This window comes from Pocillopora verrucosa, chromosome 3 (assembly GCF_036669915.1).
Source record: "Pocillopora verrucosa isolate sample1 chromosome 3, ASM3666991v2, whole genome shotgun sequence".
NCBI classification, from domain to species: Eukaryota; Metazoa; Cnidaria; class Anthozoa; order Scleractinia; family Pocilloporidae; genus Pocillopora; species Pocillopora verrucosa.
In genome coordinates, this window is record NC_089314.1 from 12054112 (window position 1) to 12065419 (window position 11308).

General features: G+C 37.7%; 1 protein-coding gene and 1 pseudogene across 1 annotated transcript in view; one reads left to right on the forward strand and one right to left on the reverse strand.

Annotated features, from left to right (window-relative positions):
- Positions 1-11308, reverse strand: part of LOC131771795 (NLR family CARD domain-containing protein 4) — a 92444-nt gene that overhangs the window by 26367 nt on the left and 54769 nt on the right. The window lies entirely within an intron of this gene.
- Positions 6826-9339, forward strand: LOC136279991 (uncharacterized; annotated as a pseudogene).

Sequence of the window (11308 nt, forward strand, 5' to 3'; positions counted from 1 at the left end):
AATCCTTAAGATTTTACATCATAAACCACCTTGCCAAATTTGTGTTTCTTCATAAATTTTTCCTCAGATGTCAAGGTTCTTAATATAATTATATGTACTCTGTGCTTGAATAGTTTCTTTAAATATCAATCATAGTCATTTCCAGGTAATTGGTACAAGTTGTACCTCCAGGTGATATTCCCAAATTTATATAATCATGAAATTTGATACAGCAAGTCTTAGTAAATAAAAAACTTAAATCAAATATAAAAAGCAAATGTACATGCTTTGTGTTTATATTAATCTACGATTGTCAACAATTTAATATCAAAATTACTGACAAGAAATTAGACTGATCTCATTTAGACATAAGTTTTGCTTTTAGTTCAATTTCAGTATGTTGAGATCAATCTGAGTAATGATCCTTGTCAGCCTGCTTTAAATCTGTCCAGAGAAAAACATTCATTTTTAGAGTATTGAGTATTGGAGTGCTGAGCTTTAAAAATAAAGTACTAAAATAAAGTGCTTTGCCCCCAGTTATTATAAATTCTTCTAAAGAGCTGCAGAGGCAGCTCTTTAGAATAATAAAGCTATAACTGATGTATATTGACAATCTTATACACTAGTATTTCAAACTTCAAATATCATTTCTGTGATTTTACTGTCAAATATTTGGGTTTTGGTACAGGCTGTTATATGTAAAATGTCAAATGGCAGCTAAACATATTTGGCTACAGAGCTGAAAGAGCTCTAACAGTGTAAACATGATCATTGGTTGACTGCACTTTCTAGGTTAAACAGTTCATTTAAATTCCACTGTTATTTAGCTCCTGTGAGCTATGGTGAAAAAAAAAATACAGATATATGGAAATGAACTGTAAACAAAGGAAACATTGGTGAATGAATGCAGGGAGTCCTAAACAGCAAATATCTCTGTTGGAATTAAATAGAAGTTTTCAGTTGCATCCCATGGTGATCGATGCAAAGCGGAAGAAGTTCAAGTTTGATTAATATAGAAGTTTAATACATAGAAGCTTGCAGTCTACAATCTTCATGTTTTTTGAACTGTGCTCAACTCAAACCCAGTATACCATGGGAACCTTAAGCAGCCAACTCACAGTTTTCTCAAGATACAGATTTGTCTTATGGTCAGCAAAATATATTCAATCTAGGAAGCAAGCACTGTGGATGCTAACTGGGATTGAGAAATTCACAAACATTTCTAATTGGCTTTGTTCTCAATTTACAAGTCACCTGTGATCGTACGGACCAGGCTGAAAGGAAAGGTTTCATGGCTAGAAACTGAGAGACAATTCTGAGCTTTATGTGTTCATGCCCTTTCATCACACAACAAATAAAGCAAAGAACATAAATAAAGAGTAGGGCATAATAGAATATAAAAAAATGAATCAAATTCAAAGAACCATATTCCACCTGAAAATGTGCCTTTTTTTTTCATGAAATTACATTGTTTTCACATCACTTCCCCTGGAGACTTGTTTTATAAAGGCTACAAAGATGGTACAATTTCAGGTAACTATTATTAAATAGGCTTTGTTACCAATAGAAACAGAGTTAAAGGTAACCATAGAAATTAATTGAAGAACTATAGATTTCTTAACCAAGTTTGGTTGGTTTTAAATTACCTTTCTGTGTATTTAAACCCAGGTCACTGGTCTCTTATTAGTTTCATGCATTGTTTCTTTTTCATGAAATGTGTCAGTCATTGCAGTCTATGTGGGAGATATTGTTCTACATAGCACAAACAAGTACATATGCCTATGAATATGGTTTCTGGTAACAACAGCCACAACAACAAGTTATATCAAGTACTACAATTCGATTGTCACACAATCTGCTATCGGCAGACTGCTGCTTGGAAGCAAGAGTCATAAATAGATTTGTGAGAGAATATGGCTGAGTGCTTGAAAAGACTTGATGTCCATTTGAAAGTGCTCTCTACAAAAGCCACACATAGCAGGATTCCTCATGCCATCACTGATTTCTCAGATAGACCCAAACTCAAGGATGATTCAATCTACAGCCGTTGGGAACACTCTGACATCTAAGCAAAATCAACATTTTGTTTGAAAGAATTGCTCAGATATTTGCTTAGTATGCATCAGAAGGAAGAGGGATTACCTTAATCAAGAGTAGAGAAAAAGGAAAGGAAAAGAAAGAAAGACAAGCAAAAAAATAATAATGTGGATCTACAAGTCTGCAATTTATTTTTTGGTTTCCCCCATGATGTCAAGTTCACCCTTTAATGATCAGTGCAGCCGTTCAAAAAATATAACCCCATTGTTTCCTCCAAACCAACCTTTCACCGAGTTAAGTTTTCGGGAAATTTTATCCAGGTTTCCTAAAAACAAACCCAATTATCTTTTTAGTGCGGTTGCAGCCATTGTCTGTCGGGTAGTTCCACTCCCTTTAATTGTTTTGGTTTCGTTTCCCTTTTGTTTTCGTTCCTTTCGCTTGTTTCTGTCGCTTTGCTCTGGTAGTTTTGACGTGTTATAATCTAGTCACGTGCAGAATCATGAAATCAGTAATCAGATATCCCTGTTGTGCAATGTATGATTTCAGTTCTCGTTTTCGACCTCATTAAAAAGCATATAGATCTACAACATTCGTGTCCTTGGTTTATTACATGACGGTTTCGCCTGTCTCTCTGATTGCATCTCGTTTCACTTCGAAATTTCGGTTTTAGTACATAGGGTTACGTATAAAGTGTGAAATTGCTTGTAACGTACTTAGCGATGGAGTTACAACAACGTACACATCACGCATTAAGTGTTTTGCAATTTCTGAATTAAAATGCCTCATTTAAATGCCATTGTTGCGGACTCCTGTAAGTTGAAATGAAAAAGGAGAGAGATGCAGCAAGGTAATTAGAAACAGGACTAGACAAACATTAGTGAACCGGCCTACGGTACGTTGGAAAGCTATCATATCCCTACAGCAATTCGTTCGTGATAAAAACAAGTTCGTGGTCTACAATCTGCATGTTTTCAAGGTTTTTGAAAAATACTTGAAATCAGAGTCTGTAATTTGTTCTAAATCTGTTACATAAATATGTGTTACAATATCCATCATATTTTTGAGTCGCATTCGCGAAAGCGAAAGATGTACGTTTAATTTCTAAGCAAACTACGTATGCTTGTATGCATGAATGTTGAAATACATTTAAATTGATTTTTTGATCAAATTTTTAGTGCTGTTATGAAATGTTTTAATTTAACACAAATTTAGAGTCCTTGCTGCAGTCACTGTTATACAAAAAGAGAAATTTCTTCTCGAATGACCACAACCTAACTTGACTTAAATCGTTCTTTGATGAAGCGGAAGTTTGGTAATATTATTCTCAGGATTTCAACAACGCTCAACTTACATTTGTACAAAGTAGAATCACAAAATCTCAGCATGTCTACCTACCTTTACATAGAGATGCTGATTCGTCTTGTGTGTGGTTCGCAGGATGTCTCCCAAGCTGAAAATAAGGTTCGTTTGGTTCTCGTTTCGATGTAAACGTTCACAAACATTTTAATAGCCAGTCATCGTTCTCAGCTTACATGTCATGTGAATCAGAAATGATTCCATTTGGCGGCGGGGCGCTGATTTACTATTGGTTCCTCAGGAGATTCTATTTTGAGAAACAGCATGTGAAACAGAGCTTTGATGCTTATATGACTGAAGTTCAAAAAGACTGGAAAAGGGATTTGTCCCTGGATCTTTTCTTCCTAAACGACTAACGAAGGGATCGTTGCAAATTTTAAGACGGGTTCTTTGGTTTGAAGGAACTGTGCACTCGCGGCGAGATAATAGTTGAGATTGTGACAAAGACTACTCCTTCGTCGTGGGGCTTTAAGTGTGCAATTAAGGAAAGATGGACTGCAGTTGATCTCAATGTACATGTACTATAACAGTGCTATTACTGAAACAGAATAGGGGCGCTCATTGGAATATGAGCGCTTATGGGTATAGGGACGCTTATTGGAATGAGGGTGCTTACTCAGTAGGGGCGCTTATTGACAAGAACAAATTCGAGGAGGCACTTATTTTGGAAGGAGGGTGTAGTGTATTGCGTTACCTAAGCGTTACTATAGTCACGCTATATCCTGTAAGACACGATCGGTACATGATTGTAAAAGTACATTCCTATGTAAAAGTAATATTACTGATTCCCAGTACTGTATTGTGAATATAGCTTGTTGATTCTTTAATAAAATTCAGTTGAGCAATAGCAATGAAAGAAGTAACTTGACTGAGTCTAGACGACACAACAGAGGGCGCTAACTCGAATCGTTGCGGTAATTGTAGAAATAGGAACGACTGCGTGACTATTTCAACTAACGTCTGGGAGAAAAAGCGCGCGTCACGCGATCATGCACAAGTCTTTTTCCTTACGCCTTTATGCTAACAAACAAGATAGCGAATAAAAACCAAGCGCTTCAAGTCCCATCAAAGCCTGAATTTTTAAGGAATCTTGTCCACAATATCTTAAATAGCAGCTCACTGACAAGGATCATTTCTTCGCTTACATTTCATCCGATGGTCAACAAACCATCTATTTCATTTGATAGTGATCAGATTCTTTTACATTAACGAAAAGCTTAATAAAATTTGTAGGGGAGAGAATTAAAGTTTGCCGAATCTCAATAATTAGACTAGTCCTTGATTCTGATAGAGGCGTAACTACCTGCCGTTGGATTTCCAACGAGAATCGTCATGGACATTTCAGTTTAGATAACAGAGTAGAGTGGTCGGCAACAGTGAATCTCTTTGTAAGGTTAAGGAAAATTCCAATGCTGGCTTATTGCCAGCATTGGAATTGACGTGCCTAGTTGGCAACATCTTCTATTATGTGGGTTGTGAGGAGAGACCAGACCCTTAACTGTATAATAACAATATTACACTGTTTAGATTAGTAATTTCACTTGGAAAGTATGTGTTGGCTTTATGAGCGTGGTCGGGAGAAGTTAGTGGCTTATTTTCTTTATATTCTTTATTTTTTCACAATTGAACCCAAATTTCTTAGTGTATCTAATCCCAAGCAAACCATCATGACATGTGGCGGCCTTCCATTTCCTATTTTACCTTGTAATCTACTTCGACTCAATTAGAATAATGGCTTTTTAGGCACTGTAGTGAGCAGTTGATAACTAAACAAAACAGACATGGGCACACACAAGTAACTCACGTTTCTAGATAAACCTTGACTAAAATCGTTCTGTGATCTTCTGTGATACAGCGGAACTAGTATGATATCTTCAGGAATTCAACGACGAAAAACCTTAAAATATTGCTGGAATACACCGTGAGACATCTAATTTTTGATCGAGATGCCGATTCGTCTTGTGAATGGTCAGCAAGATGTCTCACAAGCTGGAAACCAACCACCTTCGGTTATGACTACGAACTACGAACAATACCTTCACGGACATTCCCTGATAAATCCACCCATCAAAGTGGCCTCCTTTCCACTTTACATGTCATGAAGTGTCTAAAGAATGTGACAGGTGTTGTGTCGTCTAGACTCAGTCAAGTTACTCCTTTCATTGCTATTGCTTTACTGAATTTTATTAAAGAATCAACAAGCTATATTCACAATACAGTACTAGGAATCAGTAATACTACTTTTACATAGGAATGTACTTTTACAATCATGTACCGATCGTGTCTTACAGGATATAGCGTGACTATAGTAACGCTTAGGTAACGCAATACACTACAACAGGGATTGACAGGGACGATTGCATGATCAGCGAGTAAGCAAGGTCTTGAGCGTCACGCGATAACGCAAGTGCCTTTTTCACGCCCCTTTACATATAAAAAGTAAAATAGAGATAATTGGCGTAATTAAATAAAATAGGTTGTGCAGGTCACTGCCGAGCAATTTCGAAGTTTCAACATTCTCCCACTCCGGTCTTTCCAGCGGAACACACTTTTCTATATTTTAATATGGAGGTGAGATGTTTAATGGTAAAAGAGTTTTAAGGCCTGGATAGGTAAATCAATTGCTGGTCAATGAGTAGAAAGTCACGGCCGCTGATGTTGCCTTTTACAAAAAAAATTGACCAGCAAATCCAGCACTTGGGTATGGCATGAAAACACAATTCTGGCCCGGGGAGCAACTCTCTTATATAAGGAAAAAATGATATCATAGCACCTTCGCTTGTTTTTTGCCCTGATATTTCCAAAGAGTTAAATGTAATTAAAAATTCTAAGTAGAATTCTGTTCCAATTCACCTTCCTACATGTGCTTAAATTAAAAGTTGAATTTGTGCTGCTATGCAAACTATTCAGTAAAAAATCAAACTATTTACAATACATTACGAACAGACTTTGCTATGTTACCATCGCATTAGTTATGTATTGTAAAGCATAATATCATGAATTGTTATTTCCAAATTATATGAAATCCTTCATTTCAAGTATAAATACAATAGAGGTTCAATTTGAGAGAATTGTGTTTTTCATGACTATGTGTAAAGATAAGTACTCGAGTGAGGGGAGCTAAGAATGTTAAGCCACCGATCGACAGTGAAACACAAATACCAAGCCTTGAAGTGATCTGTGTAATTTTTACTGCTACTTAAGCCAATAGAAACTCATTCGTGGTTGATCTTATGTCAAAAAGAAAACACTTACAGGCGTTAGTACATGTCAGAAACTATTGTATTGCCAAATTTTCCAAGAGAATGCCCTAAAGAAAGAAATGCAAAGTCTGAGGCGGAAAACAGACCTTAGAGAGGCTTGTATGAGTAGAGTTCCACTTGAACCTACTGAGTGTTTTGTCACAGTAAAGGTTCGTCATGTTACCATGGGAAAACAAGAAAGAACCGAAGCATGATCTACATAATTATTTCAGACAAAACACCCTCTTTGGCTAATAGTGAAATTCATTTCAGAGGTTTTGGATGGTCTGATAACAGAAACGATGACACCCTGGAGGATATGTTTCCCGTGCTGGAACAAAACGAAGAATCCTCAAAACCTGCACTGGCAAGTGGTTACACAAATACTATGGGAAATGATAATTTGTATGTGCAAGCTCTTTAGCTGTCAATGTTTCCCCACCTAACCTTTTCTCTCAAGCTATCATGACAGCTACCATGAACTTAGGTTAAAAGTCATGGTTAGACCAAGCGTTATTCGTATCTTGGGATTTACTTTCAATGCAAGCCTCTCTTCAAGCTCTGGTCAATAATACCGACAAATACTTTCTTCATTGTAGGTCTATTTCTGAGCATGTGCCCAGCCAACTGATGGTAGATGATGAGTAAGTATGAGAAACTTACATGCGACTGATTCAAGAATTAATTAACTGAAAATAATTCCATTCATCAGAAATAATGTTAAATTTGTACTCAAAAGCACACTTTTTGTTAATAATTAACTCATTTGGGCATATTTTGAGAATCGGCCAAGCGAGAAAACCATTCCCTGATAACATCTAAATTATTGGTTTAAAGGTCAAATATGAAAAGTATTAAGTTCATAAAACTACGTTGTACCATATTTTCGATGAGACAGAAGCATTTCATTTCTTTCATTAGGGCCCCAGATGAAACAGTAGTACAAAGTAAATTTGAAGCTAAAGTAGTCGAAAGCAGAACAAGTTCAGAGGTTGGTTACTGATCTAGTGTAGCAAGGCATGAAAACTGAAGAATTTGGAATCAACCATTCATAGAAACACACCTTAAAGCCTTTATTTAAGAGGTGCCATGGTCTAAGGCTAAGCACACTCGGCTTGGGCATCGAGAAGACCCGAGAAGAGGGAAACTAGGGAGAGAGGGAAATCAGTGTACTGGGAATAGTCTACTTATTATAGTGGGGTTTGGGAGGATGATGTCTTGAGACTTTACCCTCTGCCCCTGACCGTCATATTTGCCTGCACTGACTAGCTGCCTGGCTTCTATAATCCTCTATTCTAGGACGCATACTGCCCTATACGAAGTTGAAAATGTTTTGATGAATGTATCATTATTTAACATTTATTATTTTTTCCTCAGCGTACAACAGAAATACATTCGCAAAGTGATGAACTAGCTTTAGAGGAAGTAAATTATCCTACTGACCAAGGTATAATACATTTACGGCTACTTCTTTCGCAAGTGTTAAGTTTCAAGGAAGGCATTTTTTAGACAAAATTGTATGTCAAAAAGACATGTGATTGCCAAGACAATCATCATTGCAAGTCTCGTAATTTCACTGAGCTGTTAATGTGTATGCGTGTGTATGTTTGTGCGTGTGGATGAAATAACTGAACTGTAAATATTAGTGTTTTCTGTTGCATTAAATTCTCTTCCCACTTCACTTTATTGGCAGGCGAACGACCACAGCGTGTCACTGTTTATCGAAGCAACGTCGAAAAAGATGTCATTAAAATATTTAGCGACCCAAGAATTTTCAGCTACAGTTTTGATGTGGTTGTTATAGATATAAGGAGCGAACCTGAGGCCAGACAGGGTAAAGAAGTTCTACTCGATGTCATGACGTGTTTCTGGCAAAAATGTTTTACAGCTCTAACGAATGGAAGTAATGAAAAAATACCATACATTAGGCATGACCTCCAAAAGCCTGAATGGAAGGTCATCGCACGAGTCCTTGTTTATGGGTACCAAAAGATGAAGTATTTTCCTCTTCAACGTTCAAATCTATCTGTTGCATTGTGTTTGTTTGGGGAGAAGAGTATAACTCCAGTGTTTCTGCTGAATTCATTTCGGGAATATATCGCGGCAGAGGATTGGGAGGTGTTGGATATCTGGCTAAGAGATGACTTTGACCCCCAATCATGATGGTAATGATGATGATGATGTTGCTGGAATTTCTCTCCACATTCAAGTGTTTTCGAAAGCCCGACAAAGACGACATCAGATCCATCATTAGCGAGCTTGCCCATCAAGAGCTCATCTAGAAACCGAGATATGTGTTACATTGCTGGGCTCCTATACTGGATGTACAACGATGTGAACACAGCTTCCAAACACTCGAGGGGCTTGATCAACTCTACGAAACTAAACGACCAACAGCGAAGAAGATAAAGAAACTGTTCCGAGGAAAGCCATCAACCGGTGGTGAACGTCAGAGTCTTGACTATTTGAAGAAATTTGTCAATTCCTTGGAGGGGAAGGCGCTTTCTATATGTTTCTACGCTTTTGCACATGGAGTGATGTGATCACCTGTGACTCCACAAGAATTTTTTTCTTTTCATTTGAAGGGCTCCAGAGACACCCTGTGGCTCGTACATGTACTCCCATCCTGGAGCTTCCTACGTTATGCGAATCTTTCCCAGCTCTTGCCGAAGAGTTTACAAATATCATGACGGAAAGCCAAGCGTCGTCATTTGACAAGATTTAATAACGTTTCCCCCATCTTTGTACCAAGGGTTCAATATTTTTCTATAGCTGATATGCTAGTAAAACGTTGCATCATGAACCACGCGAATAACGAGTAAAGACTTACTGCGGATAATTCATTGTTTTGAAAGAAAAAAATGTTCAAGGAAAGGGAAGATTGGAAACTTTGTTTGATGTTTTTGTTACAGTTCAAATAAGGTAATAGTATATGCCATCAGTTTCTTGACTGTTACATGTTAACAAATGTTGCACATGGATTGTATGAAATTATTAGAACCTAACAAAAGGAAGTGTTCATCTTCGTCATAGAAGACATCACAAAATGTCCTTATTGATGGAATTCCACCAAACACACATATTACACCAAATATGAAGTGTATGAAAGTGTCTAAAATATTCAGTCAACAAGAAGTACTCTGAAACAAGTGGGTTCAATTCTGGACATAAGTGAAAAGAGGGTGGGGGGGAAGGGGTTAGCACCCCAGAAGGGTTATGCATGTCCCAGGTCGGCTTCAATTTATCATAGCCATCTATGTGCCACAAATGATTGGGCTCCCTGGTTATGCATTGCCTCCTTTTTAGCCTACGCTTTGCTCTTAACTCAACCTCCTCAGGATCACGGATATTCAATAACTCCCGAACGTTTTCTTTGCCAACAACAAGCCGGTGGTCGTTGACTAATCTTGAGTCATTTACCTGTATCAGATGCTACAACCGCTTGCTCTGAGGTGTTCTTCCACAGCTTGAACAACCTGGCGTTTCTTGTTTGTCCGAGTCCTTTGGCTTTTAAAATCCTTTTTAACTGTCTGAGGCTTAAGCTGATGCCATGACTGAATACAGAAAACAACAAGATCTCTGTATACTCCAGCCCAAGATGATAATAGCTTTCAATTAAGTCATGACGTTAAGCGGGTATTCTTGCAATGTAGGAAAGTAGTTTGAAAGTCGGACACCATCGCATGTGGACGTTTTCAAAGCAAATGTCAGAATCAGAAGCACGGCGGAAGTGCTGATCATTTTGGCGTCCAACTACAGAGAAAAATTTCTCGTTTTAACAACGATATCAATCCGCAGTATTCGCCAAGTCCACAGCAGTAACTAGATTGGGGTCAGCCACCCTCCACAGAAAGTCGGAAAAAAAGCCGGGAGAGAAATCAGGAAAAAACTCGGGGAAAAGAGTCGGGAAAAAATTCGGGAAAAATTTGAGAAGAAAGTCGAGAAAAAAGTCGTGAAAAAAGTAGAGGAAAAAGTCGGGAAAAAATTGAAAAAATTGTCCAGAAAAAGATCGAGAAAAAAGTCAGGAAAAATGTCGAGAAAAAAGTCGAGAAAAAGTCGGGAAAAAAAAATGGAACGCGTGAAAAATCTAAGGGGATATTCAAGATTAAAAGTGTGATTTAATGGCACTAAGTGGGCTCCGTATTTGTTTACTTATTTCGATGGAGCTCTGCGCTTATTCGAGAAGAGCGCTTGTTTGACATAACGACCTGAGCGGTGGGCACTAATTGGAGGAGGGCGCTTACAGGAGTGTGGGCACTAGTTGGGGAGGGCGCTTATGGGAGCGTGGGCGCTTATTCGAGGAAATATGGTACTTGGTTTCCTTTATTAACGATATTGCAACATCGATTGAGCAACTAGGAAATAATTATATAAACAGTCATTAAGAAATAACTCATGGACTTTCCGATCGTCACAGTAAGAGCAGAAATTACGGAATCTTTCAAAAATATGGTATGCAATAAATATCAGCCAGTTCCTCTGGTTTTTTTTTTTTGACAGGCTGTACGGGATGTTTCGTCAATTTTTAATCGGTCTGATAAACCGTTCATGTACCGTTGACCAGTTCAAAGTATTCTCTTCGTTTCAGTATAAATACACTATTTACTTCCCTCACTTAATGGATTTTTTCTCCTTCTCGTTTCATGAAATACATGTCAGACATGATTCATAAAACGGTTTTTCAGTACATCACA